The 25,993-nt window shown below is 48.8% G+C and overlaps 1 long non-coding RNA gene across 1 annotated transcript in view; it reads left to right on the forward strand.

Moving 5' to 3' along the window:
* LOC143958943 (uncharacterized) overlaps positions 1-25,404 on the forward strand; it is a 60,916-nt gene extending 35,512 nt beyond the window's left edge. The window contains exon 2 of the long non-coding RNA XR_013270151.1: positions 24,905-25,404. This is a non-coding gene — a long non-coding RNA (uncharacterized LOC143958943). The remainder of the gene's footprint in view (positions 1-24,904) is intronic.
* The last annotated feature ends 589 nt before the right edge of the window (positions 25,405-25,993 follow it).

Genomic DNA, 25,993 nt, shown 5'->3' on the forward strand with positions numbered 1-25,993 from the left:
ATAACGATTAAAGTGAAAAAAAAAGTGAAATATTCCTTTAAATATCGTGCCTAGGGGGTGTCTATAGTATGCCTGTGAAGTGCCACGTGATTCCCGTGTTTAGAACAGTCCCTGCACAAAATGACATTTTAAAAAAGTCATTTAAAACTGCTTGCGGTTTTAATGTAATATCTGGTTCCTGCAATATGGATGAAAATCATTGAGAAAAATGGTATGGGTAGACCCCCTGCCCATTACCAGCCCCTTTGGGTCTTGTACGGGTATTAAGGGGAACCCCGTACCCATATAAAAAAAAAGGAAAGACGTGGGGCCCCCAGGCCCTATATACCCAGAACAGCAGTATACAGGCGGTACAAACAAGACAGGGACTGTGTAGATTTGTTGTGTTAAGTAGAATCTGTTTGTAATTTTGAACTAGTACATTTTTAAAGTGTAGCTCCAGTCAAAAAATCAATTTTTAAGCTTTTTGGAAAACATAGAGAAGGGTTATCACCCATGTATAATTTTTTTGCCGTACGTCTTTTTTCATCTCACTTCCTGTTGTCTCCTTCCGTTTGCAAGTAGGAGACGTTTGTAAGTTGGATGTTTGAAAGTAGGGGCCTGCCCTATATGCTCAGCAGAAATGGCGGAACAAGGTGTTGGTGTTGCCACAACATTGTAAGCCCTCAAAGTGACTCTTGGTGGGCACTGAAGCGCCCTGCTGTGAACGATGATATCAAGAATTGTAATTACATGCCATTGATGAACAGTGATAGAAAAATTGGGCTTTTGGTGGTTGTGGTGGTGCTGGTGCCACAACACTATTTGTCCTCACAGTTACTCTCGGTGGGCACAGGAATGGGCCCTGCTGTGAAATATTATATCAAGAATTGTAATTACATGCCCCTGTTAAACAGGGGCTGAGAAATTGGGCCTTAGGCACTGGTGCTGGTGCCACGACACTGCAACCTCTCCCATATACTCTAGTTGTAGTGCAGGAATGAGCCCTGCTGCAAAGCATTGCATCAAAAATTGTAACTACATGCCCCTGTTAAGCAGAGGCTGAAAAATTGGGCCTTAGGCACTGCAACCTCTCCCATATACTCTAGTTGTAGTGCAGGAATGAGCCCTGCTGTAAAGCATTGCATCAAAAATTGTAATTACATGCCCCTGTTAAACAGGGGCAGAAAAATTGAGCCTTAGGCACTGCTGCTGCTGCCACGACACTGCAACCTCTCCCATATACTCTAGTTGTAGTGCAGGAATGAGCCCTGCTGCAAAGCATTGCATCAAAAATTGTAAATACATGCCCCTGTTAAACAGAGGCTGAAAAATTGGGCCTTGGGCACTGCAACCTCTCCCATATACTCTAGTTGTAGTGCAGGAATGAGCCCTGCTGCAAAGCATTGCATCAAAAATTGTAATTACATGCCTCTGTTAAACAGGGGCTGAAAAATTGGGCCTTAGGCACCGCAACCTCTCCCATATATTCTAGTTGTAGTGCAGGAATGAGCCCTGCTGCAAAGCATTGCATAAAAAATTGTAATTAAACACCCCTGTTAAACAGGGGCTGAAAAATTGGGCCTTAGGCACTGGTGCTGGTGCCATGACAATACAACCTCTCCCATATACTGTAGATGTAGTGCGGGAATGAGCCCTGCTGCAAAGCATTGCATCAAAAATTGTAATTACATGCCCCTGTTAAACAGGGGCTGAAAAATTGGGCCTTAGGCACTGGTGCTAGTGCCACGACACTGCAACCTCTCCCATATACTCTAGTTGTAGTGCAGGAATGAGCCCTGCTGCAAAGCATTACATTAAAATTGGGCTGGTGGCATCACCCAGAACCAAAAATGTTCTTCCAAGATATCAGCGGAGGAGGAAGAGGATAGACAGTCAACATAACAGGACAGTCACTCCGCATCAGCATAGGCAGTCTTGAAGGGATGTGATATTTCAAAAAAAATTATTCGGTTACATCAGCTTCAGGTGCTTGGTAGCTGTGGGTGATCCAAGACTGGTTCATCTTTATGAAGGTCAGTCGATCAACCGAGTTGGTAGACAGGCACACCTTGTGATTGGTAACAAAGCCACCAGCAGCACTGAAGGTGCGTTCCGAAAGAACGCTGGATGCAGGACAGGCCAGTAGCTCAATTGCATACTGTGCAAGCACTGGACAGTGATCCATCCTCAAGACCCAGTAAGCCAGAGGATTTTCAGTGGGAAAGGTGTCCAAGTCTGACCTTTTCCTAGGTATTCCTGCACCATGTAAATCAGACGCTGGTGATGGTTGCTGGAACCGATCATACCTTGCGGCTGCAGACTAAAAAATTGTCTAAACGCATCGGTCAGACGCCACCTTCTCCACCGCTCCTTCTGACCTATGCCTCAGCAACACGTTGTCCAGGACCAGGAGTTTGTAACCTCCCAGTCTCTGGGAACGCATTGCACAGACCTTTCTGCAAGGCCTCCCGGAGATGTCTCATCCTCTGCTCCCTCTGCGATGGAAAGCTAAGCTCCACAACCTTACCCTTGTACCGTGGATCAAGGAGAGTGGCCAGCCAGTAATGATCCCTCTCCTTGATCCGAAGAATACGAGGATCCTTCCGCAGACTTTCCAGGATCAGGGAGGCCATGCAGCGTAGGTTAGCTGAGGCATTCAGTCCGGATTCCTCTGGGTCACTAAGGACAACATGATCCGTAGCTACCTCCTTCCAGCCACGTACAAGTCTTGGGACTGTAAATCATCCCTACAAGACTGCTGCTGCTGATGCTGAGTGCCAGCCTCCACCTCCATGTTGACACAATCATCCTCCTCTTCCTGTGTGATGGGTGGGACAGCAGGAACACTGTCTGGAAAAGGGGGCCTTGAGAGGCAAGGAAGTCCTCCTCTTCCTGCCTCTGTTCTGCCTCAAGTGCCCTGTCCATTATTGTACGCAGCGTATGCTCCAACAGGTGGATGAGAGGTACAGTGTCACTGATGCATGCACTGTCACTGCTCACCATCCTTGTGGCCTCCTCAAACGGTGACAAAACAAGCTTCCCTGACCCTGTCCTGGTGCCGTAGTCGCACAGGTACTCATTGATGGCCCTCTGCTGCGTGTGCAGCCGCTGCAGCATGGCCAACGTTGAGTTCCACCTGGTGGGCATGTCACATATAAGGCGGTTCTTGGGCAGGTTCAACTCCTTTTGGAGCTCAGCCAGCCGAGCACAGGCATTAAATGATCGGCGGAAATGCACACAGACTTTCCTGGCCTGCTTCAGGACATCCTGTAAGCCCGGGTACCTGCCCAAGAACCGTCGCACCACCAGATTAAGGACATGAGCCACACAGGGCACATGGGTCAGTTGTCCCTGTCGGAAGGTGGAGAGGAGGTTGGTGCCATTGTCGCAAACCACAAATCCTGGCTTAAGCTGGCGTGGCGTCAACCACCTCTCGGCCTGCCCCTGCAGAGCTGACAAACTATCTGCCCCAGTGTGGCTCCTGTCCCCCAAACAAACCAGTGCAAGCACAGCATGGCATCGTTTTGCTTGCATAGCCCCTTGAACGCCTACGGAGCACCGCTGGTTCGGAGGACAGAGCACTGGAAGAGGCCATGGAGGAAGAAGAAGAGGAGGGGGTGGAGGAGAGAGGTGTGTCACAACCAGTAGTAGTATTTTGGAGGCATGGTGGTGGAACAACCTCCAACACTACTGCACCTTGTCCTGCATCCTTCCCAGCTGCCAGAAGAGTGACCCAATGGGCCGTGAAAGACAGGTAACGTCCCTGTCCATGCCTGGTGGACCATGAGTCAGCAGTAATATGCACCTTACCGCTGACCGCCCTGTCCAGCGAGGCAAGGAGATTGCCTTCCACATGCCGGTAGAGAGCCGGAATCTCCTTCCGTGAGAAAAAGTGGCGTGTGGATGGCTGGGAGTGAACTTCTTTCTACGGTCCAGCAGCTGGGGCAGGGAAATTTGCCAGCTACAATCGGACGTGGCTGTACTGCTAGCAGAGTGCCTGCAAGCAATTGGCTGTGACACACCTAATTCTAGACCTTCATTCCTCTCAGCGCAGGTTTCAGAGAGGACTGAAGGTCTAGTGGGGTTGGAGATCCCAGCTGATGAGGAGAAAGGAGAGGTCCGCTTTGTTCTTTGGTGTGGGTCTTTGAGGTACACTTGCCAACGAGCTGCATGGCAGATCAACATATGTCTGGTCAAGCATGTGGTGCCCAGAGATAGACTTGAGACATATGTTGCAAATAGCAGCAGTGTGATCTGATGCACTTGTCTCAAAAAAGGCCCACACCAAAGAACTTTTAGAATAACGCGCAGAGGCAGCGCCCTGCACAGGCGGAGCTCTGCGGTGTGATTCAGTCGGTGTGCTGCCCCTAAGCTGGCCCCCGGAGGGCATCCTGCATCGTTGGAGATGTGCCTCTTCCTCCTCTCTCCTACCAGGCACCCATGTGGAGTCAGTGCCCTCATCATCCCCTACCTCTTCATCGCTGGAGCAAACCTGGCAGTATGCTGCAGCTTGTGGAACATGACTGCTAGATTGCTGTCCTTCTTGAGCATTCCCTCTCTCTGCACTCACGCTACTGCCTTCCTCTAGCTGAGTATCATCATCAGAGCCTAAAAAACACTGGGCATCCTCCTGAAGCATGTACCCAACACTGTGCTCAAAGAGTTCAGGGGACTCCTCAGGAGGATGTGGTGGGTCTAGGGAAGGAGTCACTGATGATGACATTGAGACGAGGGAAGAGGATGCGTTGGCAGCTGCTTTGCTAGTACCCTGAGCCTAGGTGAGAGAGGATGAGGAGGATGAAGAGGGCTTGGTCATCCACTCTACCAAGTCTTCAGTATGATGCGGCTCAACACGTCCAGCTGCCAAAAATAATGACAAGTGTGTCCCATGGCCACGTGCTGATGACGATGCACCGAGTCCACGACCAGCACTGTTGTCTCTAGACACAGAGCCTGCTTGCCCTCTTATCGGCTCGTACCTGTTTGCCTCTCCTTGTTGGCCTTCCAGACATGGTAATGGCCTGAAGGGAGATGGGAAAACCAGAAATTGGGTAGTGTATATTGTGCTGGAGGCACACAACACCCACTAACTCCTGCAGATGCCTTTATTATAGAACAACAGGAATTAAAGGGTAGATACCGGTGTATACTGTGCTGTGCTGGAGGCACACAACACCAACTAACTCCTGCAGATGGCAGATGGCTCAATTAGAGAAGAGCAAAATAGGTGGATAAAGGTGTATACTGCGCTCAGGGCACACAGACAACACCCAGAAACTCCTGCAGATGGCTGATAGCTCAATTACAGAAGAGCAATATAGCTATATAGGTGGATAATGGTGTATACTGCACTCAGGGCACACAGACAACACCCAGAAACTCCTGCAGATGGCTTATAGCTCAATTACAGAAGAGCAATATAGCTATATAGGTGGATAATGGACGTTGTATACTGCGTTGAAGGTACACAGAGAACACCCACTAACTCCTGCAGACGCTGGCGGCCTTATATAGTGTGGGGCATGTACTACACAGCCTGAGCTATGATTGGCCACAGGGAATCATGGCTGTCCTCATTGCCGGCGCTGTGATTGGCCAAGCATGTGGGGTCACAGTGCATGCTTGGCCAATCATGAGCCAGCAATGCACTGCGATGGCGCAGAGTTCTGGCTTCGCCGAACGGGCGAAGAGCCGGTGTTCGAGTCGAACATGTGTTTGTCTCAAACACCAAGCTCATCCCTAATGTACATATGTTGACATTGACAGATCTTTCTAGCTACAGGGACCTGTAGTCAGGATGTACACATTATGTATATGGTTTCTGTTTGTGAAAGAAAATATATAAATCATCTTTTTTTGATCACATATTTATTTGTACAAAGCCCTTTTCCAGGTGTATTGCCTTTTTCCCCTTCCCATTTTTGCTTATGGGATGCCCTTGCTCCTGGGTGCAGGACCAATTTTTGTTTTTTCATAAATTATTGGAGGGACATCCAGTTATTGGTAATGTCACTGTGGTGCCATATTTTCTCCACTTGATGACTCTATTCACTGTGTTCCATGGTATATCTAATGCCTTAAATTCTTTTGTACCCTTCTGACGGATACCTCTTTAACAATGGGATCCCTCTGATGCTTTGGAAACTCTCTGTGGATCGTGCTTTTGCTGAAGTATGCGACTAAGAAAATGTCAGGAAAGACTTTATAGAACTGAACTTTATTGGGGTTAATCGGAAGAATTTTAAATGATGGCACTTAGAAATAAAGTAGCGGCTAGTGTGCCAACATCCCTGAGATGGATCTCACAAAAGTGAGTATACTCCTCAGTTTTTTAAATGTTTTGTTAGCTTTTATGTGACAACACTGAAGAAATTACACTTTGCTACAATGTATAGTAGTGAGTGTATAACAGTGCAAATTCGCTGTCCCCCTCAAAATAACGCAACAGCCATTCATGTTGAAATTGACAACAAAAGTGAGTAAAACCCCTAAGTGAAACTGTGTCCGATTTGGGCCCAATTAGTCACTTTCCCCCTCTGCTGTCATGTGACTCATTAGTGCTGCAAGGTCTCAGGTGTGAATGAGAAGCAGTTGTGTTAAATTTGGGGTTATCGCTCACTTTCATACTAGTCACTGGAAATTCAGCAAGGCACCTCATGGCAAAGAACTGAGGACCTGAAAAAAAGAATTGTTGCTCTACATAAGGATAGCCTAGGATAGAATGCAGAGACCCTGAAACTGAGCTGCAGCATGGTGGCCAAGACTAACTGCATTTTAACAAGACAGGTTCCGCTCAAAATGGGCCTCACCATGGTCGACCAAACAAGTTGAGTGTGCTCAGCGCCATATCCAGAGGTTGTCTATGGGAAATGTATGAGTGCTGCCAGCTTTGTTGAATGGGTGGGGGTCAGCCATTCAGTGCTCACACCATAAGCCACACCTCAAATTGGTCTGCATGGCTGTCATCCCAGAAGGAAGCCCATTTAAAAGAAGCGCAAAGCCCGCAAACAGTTTGTAGACAAGCGGAATAAGGACATGGTCTGACCATGTCCTGTGGTCTTAGACAAATATAAACCTATTTGGTTCAGATGCTGTCAAGCGTGTGGCAGCAACCAGGTGATGAGTACAGACCAGTGTCTTGCCTACAGTCAAGCATGGTGGTGGGAGTGTCGTGGTCTGTGGCTGCATGAGTGCACGGGGGCGCTGCAGTTCATTGAGGGAACCATGAATGCCAACATGTACTGTGGCATACCGAAGCAGAGTATGATCCGCTCCTTTTGAAGACTGGGCTGCAGGGCAGAATTCTAACATAACAACCCCAAACGCACCTCCAAGATGACCACTGCCTTACTAAAAAAGCTGAGGAAAGAGGACTTAAGTGGCAACCTGTGAAGCTCTGGTGAACTCCATGCCCAAGAGGGTTAAGACAGTGATGGAAACAATTGGTCCAATTTGAACATTTTCACTTGGATTTAAAAAAAATGAGGGGTGTACTCACTTTTGTGTGTGTGTGTATTTCTATATTGCCCTGTTTCCCTGAAAATAAAACCTAGTGTGATTGTCTGTGATGGCTGCAATATAAGCCCTACCCCCCAAATAAGCCCTAGTTAAATTCCTTGTAGGTCTTATTTTCAGGGTAGGGCTTATTTGGAGGGTAGGCCTTATATTTTATTCACCTTCTGACACAGCTCCTCTCTTTAGCCATTGGGTTGTTAGGCCACCTTTAGGAGAGGACTAGGCATAACATGTAATGAGAACTCAGAACTTCTAGTTCCACCCAAGGGGCGGTCCCTTAGGTAACAACCCCTCAGCCTGCCATGCAGCTTCAGTTTTATTTTGCCTAGTGGAGCTTTGCTTTTTGCGCAAGACAGCAGATCACAGCATCTGCTATCAACAGCCGGCTGGGTGACAGGCTGGATACCCTTATCCTTGTAGTCCTGGGCCAGCCACGACGTACCTCAGCTCCAGGTGGTTAATGCTCTGGAGCACACACATGACCGGGGTACTGATATCTGCGTCAGTGGGCCGGGCCAACAGCCACCCTGTACTGATCGGCGAGTGGGTTTGTGATGGAATGTCTCCCAGCTCTGCAGGACTGGTAAGTACAGCTCTACCTGCCTCGGTGGGGCTCAGCAGCTGGGAATTCCCTGGGAGGTCTATTTGGGGGTCCCTCACCACCTCTTCTCTCCCTGTCCCCATCTCCCCCCCCCCCCCGTGGGGATGCTACATGAGTCTGCTGAGCCGTGTGTCAGATGCAGAGGCTTTCTGGGGGGGGGGGGTCTGTGCTGGCTGTGCCCTGATGTGATTCTCTCCCTGGGGGGTGTCTGGTGGCTGTGCCTGTCGATCGCTGCAGCGCTGTTCGCCACCATTTCTCTTCCACTGTCCACTGTATACAGTGTTCGGCTATCTTGGGTGAGGGCAAGGAGCAGCATGCTTTCCTGGAGCTTGGCGGCCATTTTCCCTGTTTTGTGTGCTTTATACTTTGTATGCTCGGTGGCCATTTTTCTTGGCGCCAGAACACGTTGTGGATCAGTTCAGCGCCATAGGCAGCAGCTCTAGACAGCGCAGTGTGATCTCCTATGCACCTGGGGGCTGACAAGGGACACGGGCACTACTAGCTGGACAGCGCAGAGCCAGTCAGGGTGGTGAGTCCTGCGGGAAAGAGCCTCTCAGCCAGCAGCAGTTAGGAGGGTGGGACCATCACTGTCCTAAGTCCCCATTGGGTGGCAGACAGGGGTAGGGTCAGCATTGCTTCAGAAACTGGTGTTTCTTCCCCCAAAATCCAGGCAATTGCAACCGGTTCGCCTGCAGATGGATGCTTTGTCGGTTTCCTGCCCCCCACCTTCCTCCGGGGAGAGCTCTGACAAAGACTCGGGCCCTGCTGAGGCTGGTGACCCCTGTTCTGTCGTTTTCAGATGACACTGAGTCCGGGTCCATGCGCGACAAAGAGCTTGTTGAAGCACTTATCACAGCTGTGCGTGATACCCTGAAGATTCAGGAGCCAGCAGATCCCTCTGCTGATGTAGCGGTCCCTTTTGGGTCCCGTAAGCCAGCCTGTTAACCTAAGGTGTTCCCGTATCTGACTTATTTTGACAAGTTCATTTACAAGGAATGGGGTCGACCACAACAGACCTTTTCGGTCCCCAAATACATTGCAGTGCGTTACCTCCGGTCGTGGACCCCCCAGTATCCAGGTTAAACAAATTCACCACGATCCCGGGAGAGGGGACTCCTGCATTTAAGGACCCCACAGACAGGAAGGCAGAGGCAATGGCTTGTTTCTTTACGGTTGTGGGGTCAACCATGCAACCAGAACTGCCATCTGCACTTGTCTCAGACACTAACTGATTGGGCAAAACTGTTGCACTGCGAATTGGGAGAACGGGCTTCTCCTGTCTGCGTGGAACTAGAAGACAACTAGTGCAAGGCCTTAAGTACGTTTGTGACGCAGCCCTGGATACCCTGCCTCTGTTATCCAGGGCTTCAGTGTCAGCAGTGGTGCTGAGGTCCCTGATTTGGTTAAGATGCTGGTCTACAGACCAGGCATCCAAAAAAGCCCTGATGGATCTTCCCTTCCTTGGCGATCAGCTCTTTGGATGACATTATTAAAAATACCACAGGTGGTAAGAGTAGTCTACTCCCACAGGCCAGGAAGGCTAAGTAGCCATGCTGTAGACAAGGGCCCTCTTTATCCGCTCACAAACTGCTTTTTCGTCTGCCTGGGGCTTCGTCCAAGTGTCCCCAGCACGACAGGACGACTTCTGAAGGACCCAAGAGTCCCTGAAACCGAAAGCGTGTGAGCAAAAGTGCTACCGCATGAAGGTTTGCCACCACCCGTGACACGGTGGGGGTTCGCCTTTGGGAGTTTGCAGCCCGGTGGACCTCTTGGCTGTCTGACCAATGGGTCTTCGATCTGATTTCCTCCTGCTACAAGATAGTTCCTCTCTTGGCCGCAAGGGACCTGCTGAGTCGTGGGGTGATAGTACCTGTTCCGTAATTGGAATGTTTCCAGGGGTTCTACTCACTGAACTTGAGCTGTTTTGCAAGGAAGAATGGGCAAGAATTTCAGTCTCTCGATGTGCAAAACTGATAGACATACCCCAAGCGACTTGCAGCTGTAATCGCAGCAAAAGGTGGCTCTACAAAGTGTTAACGCAAGGGGGCCGAATAATTTTGCACGCCCCACTTTTCAGTTTTTTATTAGTTAAAGTTTAAAATATCCAATAGATTTCGTTCCACTTCACAATTGTGTCCCACTTGTTGGTGATTCTTCGCAAAAAATTTAAATGTTATATCTTTATGTTTGAAGCCTGAAATGTGCCAAAAGGTTGAAAAGTTCAAGGGGACCGAATACTTTCGCAAGGCACTGTATTTCTCCAGCAAGGAGTTGACCAGAGATTGGCATTAAGCACCATCAAAGGACAAATTTCAGCATTGGCTGTCTTTTTTTTTTTTTTTTTCCCAACAACCCCTGTCATAGCACTCCTTAATGAGTACCTTTGTCCAGGGGGTTCCAATGAGCAGAAGTGCCACTGTAGGGTGTAACCCCGCTTTAAGTATGTCTGTGATGTGGCCCTGGATACGGTCCCCCTGCTCTCTAGAGAATCGGTATCGACAGTGGTGCTATGGCGCCTGTTTTAGCTGAAATGCTGGTCTGTGGACCAGGCATCTAAAAAAACTCTGGCGGATTTGCCCTTCCAAGGTGAGAGGCTTTTTGGAGCTTCGCTGGATGTCCTATTAAAAATGTTACCGGTGGGAAGAGCACGTTGCTCCCACAGTCCAGGAAGGATAAGGAGCCATGCCATAGGCAAGGGCCCTCTCTTTCCGCTCGAACTGCTTTTTCGCCCGCCCAGGTCGGCAGGTAAGTGCTCCCAGTCAGACAAGGGGCCTGCTGAATGACAAAGTATTCCTGGTTTTGCAAGCCAAACAAGTCTGTGAACAAACATGTTACCGCATGAAGGTTTGCTCCTGCCCAACTCTCGGGTGGGGAATCGCCTTCAGGAATTTGCAGCCCAATGGACCTCTCTACTGTCCGACCAGTGGGTTTGTGAGCTGGTTTCATCGGGATACAAGATGGCGTTTCTTTCTTGTCCACCAAACAGATTTTTGCCCTCCAATGTACCTCTACTTCCAGCTCACCGGAAGCCCTGTTCGGGGGCCGTACAGGACCTGCTACTGCGCGGCGTGATAGTACCTGTACCGACTCTGGAAAGGTTTCAGGAATTCTACTCAAATCTGTTTGTAGTCCTCAAAAAGAAAGGGGTATGTCCAATCCTGGACCTCAAGGCCCTCAACAGCTTTGTGAAATTGCAAAGGTTCAGGATGGTATAAGCACTCCATCAGGGGGACTTCCTGGCATCCCTGGATATCCAGGATACGTACTTACCTGTACTCATATGCTTCAGGCATCAGATTTCTGCGATTTGCATTTGGAAGAGCACTATCAGTTTGTGGCTCTGCTTTTTTGGCCTTGCGTCAGCACCCAAAGTTCTTTCAAAGTGTTAGGCCCAATTCTGCTGCTGTTAAGGCAACGTGGAGTCACAATCGTGGGTTACCTAGACAACCTCCTGAGAGCAGCTTCCGCCTCAGACTTAAGGGAGGGTGTAGTGATCACCATGCAGACTCTCCGGGAGTTTAGTTGGGTGCTGAACCTAAAGATGTTGGCGTTGGTGCTGACTCAACACCTGGAGTGCCTGGGCTTGCTGTTGGAGTCCTCCAGAAGCAAGCGGTTTTTATCCCTTCAGACAAGCTGCAGACTGTTCAAACTGCAGTGAAGTTGATAAACTGCATATGGTCGTTGCTTCTGCATGCGCTTTCTGGACCTCAAGGTAGCCACATTCGAGGTGGGACCGTATGCTCAATTTCACACGAGTCTTGCAGAAGGAGATTTTGTCAAAATGGAACAAATGATCCCTGGATTGTCAAATTGGGGTGAACCAGTTAGTCAGGGATTCCCTTCTCTGGTGGCTGAGATCTCTGGCCAGATTGTTCCTTCCTCTCAATTGGACAGTGATCACAACGGATGCCAGCCTGACCGGTTGGGGGGGGGGGGGCGAGTGCTGGGTGTACAGTCGGCCCAGGTCCTTTGGTCGCGGGAAGAATTCCATCTGCCAATCAATGTGCTAGAGCTTCGGGCAATCAGACTTTGCCTTTCCATATGGTCAATGAGGCTACAAGGGCAGGATCCAGTCAAACAACGCACGCAGTGGCGTACGTCAACCAAGGAGGAACAAGGAGCTCAGCTGCAGCATGTGAGGTTGCTCACATCCTCCAGTGGGCAGAGTGACATGTGCCGGCCATATATATCCCGGGTGTAGAAAACTGGCAGGCGGACTACCTAAGTCATCAGATGCTGGACCCAGGTGAATGGTCGTTGCATTTGGAGGTATTCAGGCTCCATTGCCTAAGGGGGGGGGGACACCAGATGTGGACTTCTCGGCTCAATCAGAAGGTGCAGAGGTTTGTGTCCAGCACAAGAGACCCCTGGGTGGACGCGTCAAGCACTCAAGCTTCTACCACGTCTGCTGCGCAGAGTGGAGGCCGAGGGGATTCCAGCAATTCTGATTGTCCCAGATTGGCCTCTGCGTCCTTGGTACGCCGACCTAGTACAACTAGTGGCGTATGTTCCTTGGTGGCTACCGCTGTGAGAGGACCTTCTAGCGCAAGGTCCGATGCTTCATCCTGCTTTACCATCGCTGGTTTTAACGGCATGGCTGTTGAAAGCCAGGTGCTAAAGGACCGATGTCTGTCAGACTCAGTCATTTCCACAGAAGTCGTCTTCCCTGAAGATTTACCATCGTACATGGAAGGTTCCACGTGTGAAGAGATGGTGTGACGTCCGCACTTATTCAGTTTCCAGTATCCTTGCAGCAAGGAGTGGATCAGAAACTTGCCTTAAGCAACATCGAGGGACAGATATCTGCCTTGGCTGCCCTTTTCCAACATCCCTTGGTGACTCACTCATTGGTGAGTATCTTTGTGCAAGGGGTTCAACACATAGTCCCTGCGGTTTGACCACTGCTACCTCCGTGGGATCTGAATCTGGTGCTATCAGAAACCGGCATTTGAGAACATTGGGGAGATTCCCTTGTTAACACTCAGAAGTTTTTCTAGTAGCTATTAGCTCTGCCAGGAGGGTTTCTGAATTGGTGGCATTGTCATGCAAGTCTCCCTACCTGGTCGTCCGCAGCCCTCTTTCCTTCCAAAGGTGGTTTCGGCATTCCATCTAAATGAGGACCTTGCGTTGCCTTCCTTAAGTCCTAAGTTGACACACCCAAAAGAGGTTGCCTTACATTCCCTGGACGTGGTCTGGGCTCTACGAGCGTATCTGTCTGCTTCAGCTCCCTTCCAGAAGTCAGACTGGTTGTCTCAGGGGCTGGTCCAAAAAAAAGCTCTGGCGGTCTCGTCAACCATTTCTCGGTGGATCAAACGGATTGGGGTTCAGGCCTATGCCTTAAAGGGGCAGGTCCCCCTTTTCCTGTCACGGCTCATTCCACCAGAGCAATTGGGACCTCCTGGGCTTTCCGACATCATCAAGCGTCTGTCTCCCAGGTGTGTAAGGCGTCCGTTCACACTTTCACTAAATTCTACAAAGTTGACGTAAGTGGATCTCAAAAGCTTGCTTTGTCCAAGGTTTTGCAGGCGGCTGTGTAAGGTTACAATTACACTTTAAGTTACTAGTTTGTTATGCATCTTTTGATGCATAAGTTTGCTACTGGTTTTGATGGTAGCTGTTTAAGATAGTGACTCCTCTGTTGAGGTGTTCCCTTTGTTGTGGGTGAAGTTATGTTTTGCTGTTTCCACCCCTCGTTTTTTGCTTGGGGACGTCCCTAAGGTCAAGAATTAAAGGAGCTGTGTCCGTCAATCAACGAAAGAGAAAATGGGATTTTTGTACTCACCGTAAAAACCTTTTTCTCTGAAGTTTAGACAGACACAGCACCGACCCCTCCTATTTGTACTGCTTTTTGACGTACTGAGCCGCAGGAAGCGGGGTGAGGGAGTTATAGCCACAGGGACCGCCCCCTGGGCGGTGCTGAGCAGTCTTGCTGTTTTTACACATGTTACATGTTCTAAGTCCTCTCCTGAAGTGGTTTGATAACCCAAAGGTCAAGAATTAAAGTTGTCAATGAACTTCAGAGAAAAGCATTTTACTGTGAGTACAGAAAGCCAATTTTTTTTTTCAGCTTTCAGTGCTGTCGCACTTTGACAATTGCGCGGCCATGCTACACTGTACCCAAACAAACTTTTCTTCACACAAATAGAACTTTCTTTTGGTGGTCTTCACTACCGGGTTTATTATGTACAATAAAAACCCCAAAAATTTTGGAAAGGTTTTTTTACTCTGTGTTCGTGTTTACATGGCTTAGATTAAGGCTGTGATTGGACGCAGCCAATCACATGGTTAAAGAGCCACAGCTCTTTACACAGATCGGAGTTGCGCCGTGACCTAGATACATAACGTGGCTGTGCAAGAGTGGCTGTTCTGGGCCGCCGTCCTATGATGCTGTATAGAACAAGAGCTGCACCGCTGTCATTTGACAGTGGTTGGGTAGCAAGCAGTTAGAGATTTAAAAGAATAGCCTTTTTATAATACAAAAACAGCTGATAATCGCTACTATAAGGGGTTAATGTATACTTTGGAACACTGAAAGTAATATAAAAAATTACATACTCACTGGCCACTTTATTAAGTACACCTGTTCAATTGCTTAGCAACACAAATTGCTAATCGGCCAATCACATGGCAGCAACTTCATTTAAGCATCTAGATGTAGGGAAAATTACTTTCTGAAGCTCAAACAGAGCAGCGGAATGGGGAAGAAAGTGACTTTGAACATGGCATGGTTGTTGGTGCCAGATGAGCTGGTCTGAGTATTTCAAAAACTGGGATCTTCAAGCACAACCATCTTTAACCACTTGCTTACTGGGCACTTAAACCCCCCTCCAGACCAATTTTCAGTTTTCAGCGCTGATGCACTTTGAATGACAATTGCGCGGCCATATAACACTGTACCCAAATGAAATTTTTATCATTTTTTTCCCCCACAAATAGAGCTTTCTTTTGGTGGTATTTACAGCTGGGAGTTTATTTTTTGCTAAACAAACAAAAAAAGATGCAAAAAAAAAATCCTGTTTAATAGTTATAAAATTTTGCAAACAGGCCATTTTTCTCCTTCATTGAAATGCCCTGATGAGGCGGCAGTGGTGGGCACAGATAAGATGGCACGGATATGTGGCACTGAGGTGCAGCACTGTTGAGGCAGATTGTGGGCACTGATGGGTGGCACTGTGGGCACTTATGGGTGGCGTAGGCAGGGGGCAGGTGGGCACTGATGAGCTGGCCGTGACTGAAGTCCCTCTCACGGCCGCCGGTGATCGGCTTTTTTTTTTTTCCTCGTGCTGTCAGCGTGAGGAGTAAAAATAGCCGATTTACCGGCTTTGTGTCACATGATCAGCTGTCATTGGCTGACAGCTGATCACGTGGTAAGGGGTCGGGATCGACCCCTTGCTCCGATCCGTGATCAGGCGAGTCTTATTGACTCGCTGATCAGAGCGCGCCGCGTGCGCCCCTCAGGGGGCGTGCAGGCTGCTCGTGCACGGGACGACGTCAATAGACATCGTCCCGGCAAAGCAGGTCCGCGCTGTAGCCGTCATTCGGCTATAGCGCGGATCGCTATTGGTTAGGGAATGGTCAGAAAGAGAATATCCAGTGAGCGGCAGTTGTGTGGATGGAAAGTAGTTTTGTCAGAAGAATGGGCAGGTTTGAGATGATAAAGGCAACAGTAACGCAAATTAACATTCTTTACAACCAAGGTATGCAGAATGCCATCTCCACTCACAACACATTAAACCTTGAAGCAGATGTGCTACAGCAGCAGTAGACCACACAGAGTGCCACTCCTGTCAGCTAAGAGCAGGAAATATAGGCTACAATTCACACAGGCTCACAAAAGTTGCACAATAGAAGATTGGAAAAATGTTGCCTGGTCTGAGTCTTTATTTCAGCTGCGACATTCAGATAGTAGGGTCAAGATTTGGCATAATCATATAAAACGACGTCTGATGAAACAAGCAAAGTGGTTAAACAATGCTCAATTGATACCAAGTGTACAAAGAAAATACCCCCCACACCATTACACTACCAGCCTGAACCACTGATACAAGGCTTGCATTGTATGTAAAGAGGTAAATGGCACAGCCAGAACAGCTAACAGTAAAAAGGGCTGTGCACGGTCAGATCATAAACCCGATGAAGTGCTAAAGTGCATAATCCTTCATAAATGTGCAAACTGACAAAGTGGTGCAGGTGCTAATTGACATTGTGGCGGACGCATCAGACACTTTTGACACTATTTTGGGACCAGTGACATTTATACAGCATCCGTGATATAAAAATGCACTGATTACTGTGTAAATTACACTGGCAGGGAAGGGGTTGAACACTAGGGGGTGATCAAGGGGTTAAGTGTGTCCTAGGGAGTGATTCTAACTGTGGGGGGTGGGCTCACTAAACATGATGGAGCAGTAGCTCCCTGTCATATTGCTGGGCAGAACAGGGTAATGTCTTGTCTTGTTTACATTAGGCATCTCCCAGTTCTGCCGCTCTGTCACAATTGCAGGCCACCGGAGGACAGAGTATGCAGGGAACCCTCAGAGTACCCGGCGCCCACTAAGCCATGTCTTAAAAGGGACGTACAGGTACGCCCATTTGACCAGCCGTGCCATTGTGTCGACTTAGATCGTGCGCTGGTCGACAAGCAGTCAAATGCCACGGCCTACCTGAGTATTGTTGCGGACCATGTCCACGCCTTCGACTACAGTGTACCCATCTTCTGACGGCTACTTCCAGCAGTATAATGCACCATGTCACAGCTCAAATCCTCTCAAACTGGTTTCTTGAACATGACATTGAGTTTACTGTATTCCAATGGCCTCCAGTCACCAGATCTCAATCCAAAAGTGCACCTTTGGGATGTGGTGGCATGGAGGATTCGCATCATGGATCTGCAGCTGACAAGTCTGCAGCAACTGCATGATATGTCAATATGGACCACATTCTCTGAGGAATGTTTCCAACACCTTGAATTTATGCCATGAAGAATTAAGGCAGTTCTGAAGGCAAAAGGGGGTCCAACCCGGTACTAGCAAGGTGTACCTAATAGTGGCCGGTGAGTGTGTATGTACAGTGGGAAAAGAGAACAATTGGATCCCCTGCAAATTTTGTAAGTTTGCCAACTTAGAAATTAATGGTCTATAATTTTTATCATGGGTGTATTTTAAGTGTTAGAGACAGAAAATCCAGAAAACTCATAAAACAAATGCTATAAATTAAGCTGCAGTTCAGTGCGTAAAATAAGTATTTGATCCCAAAGCAAAACATGACTTGGTACTTGTAGACAAAACACTTTGAATTATAGTAAATGTACCGAAGAATTTTATTGGTACAAACACATTAAAATTGAGGAAAAAAAACCCTATTGTATACAAAATAATTTCAGATCTACAGCAGAAAATCGTAACATGTCCTCTAGTTTGACATATGCTGTTGGATTTACATATTTTCATATAATGAGTAAGTCAATTATTGACCTTGGCAAATGTGAAAAAATGTGGTGTGCATTTGTATTAGGCCTCCCTGAGAATACTTTGTAGAACTGCCTTTTCACTGCAATTACAGCTGAAAGTCTTTTTTGGGTATGTCTCTACCAGCTTTGCACATCTAGAGTGAAATTTTTGCCCATTTCTTAACTGCAAAATAGTCCAATCTCTGTCACATTCGATGGAGAGCATCTGAACAGCAGTTATTAGTCTTGCCACAGATTTGCAATTGGATTTAGGTCTAGGACTTTGACTGGGACATTCTATCATATAAATATGCTTTGATCTAAAACATTCAATTGTAGCTCTGACTGTATGTTTAGGGTCATTGTCCTGGAAGGGGAACCTCTGCCCCAGTTTTTTCCCCAACAGGTCTTTGGGTGGGAGAGCAACCTGCCTCTGTAGGTCTGTAGTTGCAGCCCCTCTGTTTACCTCAGTCAATGATCCAGGTTGCTACCTTTTGGAGATCTTAGGTCAGCGATGTTGAAACTTGGCACCCTAGATGTTTTGGAACTACATTTTCATTGATGATACACAGAAGAGTGCGTGAGCCCCATTGGAAATATATTTCCAAAACATTTGGGGTGCCAAGGTCCTTCATCACTGTCCTAGGTGATTGAGGCTGCTCATTCCGTTTGTTTTAAGCTGGTGTCAGGCCTGGCACACTTTGATGGTTTGTGAAAGCCCAACCCCCCCCCCCCCAGGACAAGGTGGTCTCGCACCCATTTCTACTCTGATCTGTGAATCTGGCCTTTTGACCTGAGCTCACTCACCTATTCATATCGTTGCTCTTGCATTTGGAAGCGTGCATCTTTACCTAGTCGTGCTCCCGTTTTGACTTGGCTTGCGCTCTCCCCGTTTGCTCACCAAGTAGCCGGCTCTGATCTTGGCATGGCTGAGATGGCAGGGGATTTCTGCGATAGGCTATCTGGCCAACTTCTTCCTGTAAGCATAGTCTTATTCTGCACACCCGGACAATGTGGCAATCGCCATGTGTTTTTTTCATGGCTTTAGCACGGGAGTTTGACCTCAAGTGCTCCGCTCTGACCTCAACCAGTTATCTGAATTGACGGCGTCTTCTTTTTGACCCGGCACGGGCCAAGGCGTTCCCTTGCCGGTTAAGCGTCGCAACCGCTTTTAAAAAAAATAAATCTTTCATTTTATTTTTTTTGCTAGGATGCGGGTAGGCCCTTTAGCAATTCACTGGCACGTCAATTATGTTTTACGATGGCTGTCCGTTTGTGGTTTTGGTGATCTTTATGCTTTAGTTTGGTCATTAGGCTATCCGGAGACTTTTAAGTAGCACTATTATGTTTTACTTAATTAGTACTAAAATATAGACTGTATTTCTCTTACGTTCACTGTCTGACACAGCTCGTTATGCCACCTTCAGGAGAGGACTAGGCATAACATGTCATATAAAAACAACAACTTTCTAGTTCTGCCCAAGGGGGACGACCCCACAGCCTGCCTTGCAGCTTCAGTTTTTTGGGGGGTTTTTCTGCCTAGTGAAGGAGAAGGACCTAGTAACCCCGCAGGGCCATGGGCCCATGGATTTTTTCTTTGCAGAAGCTTTGCTTTTTGCTTAACATTAAAGATCATGTGATCTGCTATCGGCTGGGTGACAGGCTGGATACTCTTATCCTTGTCTCTCCAGCCTGGCCAGCGAGCGTGTGCAGACCAGAGCCACGACATGCCTCAGCTCCAGAGGTGGCTGGTGAGCGCAAATGCTCCGGGGCACACACGTGACCAGGCTACTCCTTTCTGCGTCTCAGTGGGACGGGCCAGCAGCCATCCCACACTGATTGGAGAGCGGGTCTGTGATGGAATGTCTCCCAGCTCTTCAGAACCGGGTAAGTACAGCTCTCCCTGCCTCAGTGGGGCTGAGCAGTTGGGCAATCCCTGGGAGGTGGATCTCTGTGTGTGTGTGCGCGCGCCATATACAGGGGCTCTCTGGGGGGCTCTCACCTGGGGGAGGGATTGCGCTTGCTGGCTGTGCCCTGGCTGTGTGTGGATCTCTCCTTGAGGTGTCTGGAGGCTGTGTCTGTTGATCGCTGTAGTGCTGTTTCACCACCATTTATCTGCCTGTTTAGTTCGCTGTCCCTCGTGGTATACAGTGCTCGGCGGCCATCTTTGGTGAGGCAAGGAGCAGCAGGCTCTCTGACCATTTTCATGTGTTTTGGCGGCCGTTTTCCCTGTGATTATGTCCTTTTTATACTGGACGCTCGGCGGCCATTTGATTTTGGTCAGTTTCAGCGCCATTCAAAACAGCTCTGCACAGCGCTGTGCGGTCTCCTATGCATCTGGGAGTTGGCACAGGACACAGGCTCTACTAGCTGGACAGCCAGCGCAGAACCAGTCAGGGTGGGGAGTTCTGTGCGGAAGAGCCCCTCAGCCAGCAGCAGTTAGGAGGGTGGGACCATCGCTTTCCTAAGTCCCCAACAGGTGGCAGACAGGGTAGGGCAGTGATGGCGAACCTTGGCACCCCAGATGTTTTGGAACTACATTTCCCATGATGCACCCCTACACTGCAGAGTGCCTGAGCATGGTGGGAAATGTATTTCCAAAACATCTGGGGTGCCAAGTTTTGCCATCGCTGGGGTTGGATCAGCATGGCTTCAGAAACTGGTGTTTCTTCCCCCGAAATCCAGGCAATTGCAACCGGTTCACCTGCAGGCAGTGCCTCTGGATGCTTTGTCGGCGGTCCTCAATTTATTTGTTGCCAAGATGGAGGCGGTGCGTGGGCGTAAAGGTTGTAAAAACCGGCCCCCGTCCTCTGGAGGGGAGCTCTGATGCAGACTCGGGCCCTGCTGAGGCCGGTGACCCCCCCCCCCCTGCTCTGTCATTTCAGATGACGCTGACCAGGACCGAACTGACAGCGAAGATGAGTCCCCGTCCGGGTCCGTGCGCGAGAATCGCTTGTTTCGAGCACTTATCACAGCTGTGCGTGAAGAATCGGGAGGGAGCCAGAAGATCCCTTTGCTGATGTAGCGGGGTCCCTTTTGCCTTTTGGGTCCCGTAAGCCAGCCCGTTGACTTAAGCTGTTCCCGTATGTGACTTACGTTCATTTACAAGGAACGGTGTCGACCGCAATTTGAGCTTTTCGGACCCCAAATACATGGTGGTGCGTTATCCCCTTTCTCAAAAAGCTGTCGGCTCCTCTGGTCGTGGACCCCCCTGGTACAAAGTAACCACCATCCCAGTAGAGGGGACTCCTGCCTTTAAGGACCCCATGGGCAGGAAGGCCGAGGCAGAGGCTCGTTCCTTGTTTACGGATGTGGGGTCAACTAGGCGACCGGTACTGGCATCCACACTCGTGTCTCAGACACTAACCGAGTGGGCAAAACTTTTGCGCCGCGAATTGGGAGAGCAACAGGCTTCTCCTGTCTAACTAGCAGACCAACTAGTGCGAGGCCCGAAGTACAATTTTGTGATGCAGCCCTGGATACCCTTCCTCTGTTATCCAGGCCTTCAGTATCAGCAGTGGTGCTGAGGCGCCCGATTTGCCTAAAATGCTGGCCTGCTCACCAGGCATCCAAAAAAGCCCTGACGGATCTTCCCTTCCTTGGCAACCGTCTCTTTGAAGCCTCATTGCATGACATTATTAAAAATGCCAGAGGTGGTAAGAGTACACTAGTCCCACAGGCCAGGAAGGCTAGGAAGGCTAAGGAGCCACGCCGTTGGCAAGGGCCCTCATTCTCCGCTCACAAACGGCTTTTTCGTCCACCCAGGGCTTTGACCAAGCGTCCCCCGACAGGACGACCTTTAAAGGACCAAAGCGTGTGTGGAACCACGAGCCTGCGAGCAAAAGTGCTACCTCATGAAGGTTTTCTCCCGTCCGCAAGACGGGGGGGGGGGGGGGTGCCTTCGGGAGTTTGCAGCCCGGTTGGCCTCTCGGCTGTCCGACCAATGGGTCTGCGATCTGATTTCCTCAGGCTACAAGATAGAGTTCCTCTCTTGGCCGCAAAAGAGATTCTTCCCCTGAAGCATACCCGTACTCCCAGCTCGCCAGGAGGCCCTGAAGGGGGCGGTAAGGGACCTGCTTAGTCGTGGGGTGATATTACCCGTTCCAGGAATTGGCATGTTTCCAAGGGTTCTACTCGAACCTGCAAAATGGAAGGGGAACGTCCAATTTTGGACCTGAAAGCCCTCAATTACTTTGCAAAAGTACAGAGGTTCAGAACGGAATCGCTGAGAAATCGCTGCACTCCATCAAGGGTACTCCCTGGTGGCCTTGGACATCCAGAATGCGTACCTGCACATACCCATATGCCTTCGGCATCAGAGATTTCTGCGATTTGCAGTCTAGGAAGCCCACTACCAGTTTGTGGCTCTGCCTTTTTGGTTTTGCCTCTGCCCTCCCCCAAGGTATTGTCTCTTGTTTTGCAACGCTGTGGGATCGCAATCGGGGGATACCTAGGCGATCTCCTTCCGAGAGCATCTTCTGCTTCAGAGTTAGGAGGAGGATGTGGCGATCACCATGCAGACCCTGCAGCAATTTTTTGTTGGCTGTTGAACCTAAAGAAGTTGGTGATTGTACCGACTCAGCGTTTGGAGTAGCTAGGCTTACTGCTGGACTCCATGGAAGCAAGAGCGTTTCTCCCTTCAGACAAGCTGCTGCAGACTCTCAGAGCTGCGGTAAAACTGTTGAGGAACCGCACAGGGGGTCGTCGCTACGCTTTGCATGCGAGTTCTGGGACTCATGGTGGCCTCCTTGAGGCATTACCCTATGCCCAGTTTCACACCAGAGTCCTGCTGAAGGAGATTTTGACAAAATGGGACAAATCTCCTTTATCCCTGGATGGGCAGATTCAGGTGAGCCAGCTGGTCAGGGATTCCCTGCTGAGGTCCCCGGCACTTTGGTCCGTGAAGTCGTTCCTACCTCTGAAATGGACAGTGATCACCACGGCCCCCAGCCCAACCGGCTGGGGTAGGGTAATGGGAGTTCAGTCGACTCAGGGCCTCTGGTCGGTGGGTGGTGCGATCCAAGTTGCCGATCAATCTGCTTGAGCCGAGAGCGATCAGGCTATGCCTCTCCACGTGGTTGATAAGACTTTGAGGGGCGTTTGATCAGGTTCCACTCTGACGTATGCCTGCCACTGCCGTGACATTCTGTCGCCAAGGAGGAACAAGAAGCTTGGCCGCTGCACGGGAGGACGCTTGCACTCACATCCTTCAGTGGGCAGAGCGACATGTACCTGCCCCCGTCGGCCGTTTACATCCCAGGAGCGGAGAACTGGCAGGCAGACTACCTAAGTCGCCAGATGCTGGACCCAGGAGAATGGGCATTGCCATTGCATCCGGAGGCGTTCTGGCTACTGTGCCCGCGATGGGGCACACCAGACGCGGCTCTTCTGGCCGCCCGTCTCAATGGGAAGGTGCCGAGGTTCGTGTCCAGGGCAACAGATCCTTGGGCAGACACGCTGGTGGTGCCATGGGGGATCAGTACCAGCTGATCTATGCACCAGCTGATCTATGCCTTTCCTCCGTTGAAACGGCCTCCACTCAGTGGAGCAGACGTGGTAACAGAGGGGATCCCAGTAATACCGATTGCCCCAGATCGGTCCCAGCGACCCTGGTACTCAGACCTGGTGGCGGACGCCCCGTGTCGACTGCCGTTACGAGAGGACCTTCTGTCTCGATTTCCGATTCTCCGTTCTGCTTTACCATCGCTGGTTTTAACGGCATGGCTATTGAGAGTCGGGTGTTGAGGAACCGGGGTCTTTGGGACTCGGCGATTCCAACTATGCCGAGAGCACGGAAAGCTTCTTCTCGGTAGGTCATCGTACCTGGAAGGCCTATATCTCCATGTGTTAGAAGGGATGGCGTTCGCGCTCCCTTTTTTTTTTTTTCCTATATCCAGGATTGATCCTGTTTCTACAGCAATGAGTAGTTCAGAAATTGGCTTTAAGCACCATATTTAAAGGACAAAAATCAGCGTTGGCTGTCTTTTTTTTTTTTTTTCCAGCGAGCAATTTTTGTTCAAGCTGTCCAAAATGTAGTTCCTCTGTGCGTGGGCCGTTACCCCCGTGGGATCTGAACCTGGCGTTATCGGTGCTTGAAAAAACCGCCATTTGAAAATATCAGAGATCCCTCTGTTGACTCTTTCCCAGAAAGTGGTCTTTCTAGCGGCCATTACTTTCGGCCAGGAGGGTTTTGTACCCGGCGGCCTGGTCTTGCAAGTCGCCCTATCTGGTGATCCACAAGGATAAGGTGATGTTGTGTCCAACAGTCTTTTCTGCCGAAGGTGGTTTCGGCAGAAAAGCATCAACGAAGACATTGTCTTACCATCTCTGTGTGCTAAGTCGACACATTCTAAGGAGGTGGCTCTTCATGCCCTGGACGTGGTTAAGGCTCTGAGGGTGTATTTGTCTGCTACACCTCCCTTTCAGAAGTCAGACTCCTTGTTTGTTTTTCGGTGGCTGTTTGAAAAAAAAAAAAAGCACGGCGGTCTCGTCGGCCACCATTTCCAGGGGGGGATCAGACAGATTGTAGTACAGGCCTATGCTTTGAAGAGGCAGGTGCCCCCCTTTCTGGTCACGGCTCACTCCACAAGGCAATCGGAACGACTTTGGCCTTCCGACATCAAGCGTCTGTGAACAGGCGACCAAGTCACCCCCTGAGCGACAGTTTCAAAATTCTACAAGGTCGACGTCGGTGCATGGGGCTGATGCCCATTTTGGCCGCAAAGTTTTGCAGGCGGCTGTACAATTGCACTTACGTTTTTTTTCCTTGTTTTTTGGTAAAAACGCAGTACCTTTTTAAGTAATGCACTGTTGCATTTGTTACCGCAGTTCTGGTGCAGTTTGGTGGTAGTGCCTTAGTTGAGGAGCATCCTGCCTTTTTGGTGGGTAAAAAAAGTTTTGGTCACACTCACAATGTCGTTTTTTGTGGTTAAAGTTTTATACTAGTGGGTGTAGTTTTTATGCTGTTTTGCCACCCCTCATTTTGGCACTGCTTGGGGATGTCCCAGTGGTCTAAGAGCAGCTGTGTCAGGTGGTGAACTGCAGAGAAAAGGATTTTATGGTAAGTATAAAAATCATATCTTTTCTTAAAGATATATCACTGTATTTTCGTGCCTATAAAGTCCATAGGGTTCCAAAAAAGCAAATCAATGTTGTAATTCATTTTGTGATGTGGTGCTGTTTCAACCATATTCCCATCCACACGATCACCCTGTGAGTATGCAAATAGGACAGTGACTGGGTCCATCATTTAGCCATGCCTGCTCTAGGGGATGTTACTCCCAATAATTAATGTTCACAAATCGGTAAGGCATCTTTGAACTTGCATTCACCTGTTTACTCTCTATTTCTTTTGTAAGGAATCAACTTGATGGGATGTAATTACACAAACAACAGAGGGATCTGCATGTGAGAAAATGAGAAATAGAACAAACCGCAAGAGCATCCTATGAGCGTGGTTGAAGAATACCAAGCTGAATGTCACGGGACCCATGCCTCCATCCAAAAAAAAAAAACTAAAAAGGAAATAAACCTGCATTTTTTTTTTTTTTTTTAAATAAAGGACACTGAAAGGCAAGAAGAGAGAAGCACACCTGTTAATACAGAGTTTAATTGTATTTACATACTCTAGTTATGTGGGGAGGGAGAGGAGAGAAGAGAGACATGGTGGGCAGGGGGAGAAAGATGACTTTTTGCACCATCTATAACATGACGTTTCTTCCATCTTGATGTATTCTGAGCTTGTAGTGTTACTTGTAATATTTACTTCCCTCTGTGTAATTTTGATTCTAAAATTCATGTGGTGAGCTTCCTTAAGCACTGATCTGAAAAACAACAAAAATAAATAAATCTTAATTAAGTTATAAAAAAAATCTATTGTTTTTATTTTATCTGTTTTAGAGATTGTAAGCTCTAATGAGCAGGCTACCCTCATGTCTCCTGTATTGAATTGTATTTCCAATGTACGGTTTACTCATAAGTTCCTAAAGCTCTTTGGTAATTGCCATGCTGGACACGCAGAACACTCTCTGTGCCACAACTGAGGTATGGGATCGCAGGTAAGTACCAGACCCTGGATGTCACGATCCCCCCTTAATTTCACACTTTCCCCTGCAACATCGCTGTCCTTGAACCTTCCTTCACATCATAGCCCCAACACTCCTGGCCCTCCTTTTCCTCACAGCCTCTTTATGCTCTGGCCCCCTTCACCCAACAAACACTCATCCTACTGTATGTGTATGACATTTATTTTCCATCAAATCACACATCTTTGATCCTCCATCAATGTGTATCTTGGCATGAACCGGTTTCTCCAATGAGATTGCCTGACCTGTAAAGCACACTTGCATTGTAAAGCTAGCTCATACACGTGATCCCATGATTAATTACTCGTATCTCTAGCTATAGATAGAGGTTGAGCACAACCCATGTTTTTTTTTGCAATAGCG

Source organism: Lithobates pipiens, unplaced genomic scaffold (assembly GCF_037356315.1).
Source record: "Lithobates pipiens isolate NorthernLeopardFrog02 unplaced genomic scaffold, aLitPip1_a1.2 Scaffold_66, whole genome shotgun sequence".
Classification (NCBI taxonomy): Eukaryota; Metazoa; Chordata; class Amphibia; order Anura; family Ranidae; genus Lithobates; species Lithobates pipiens.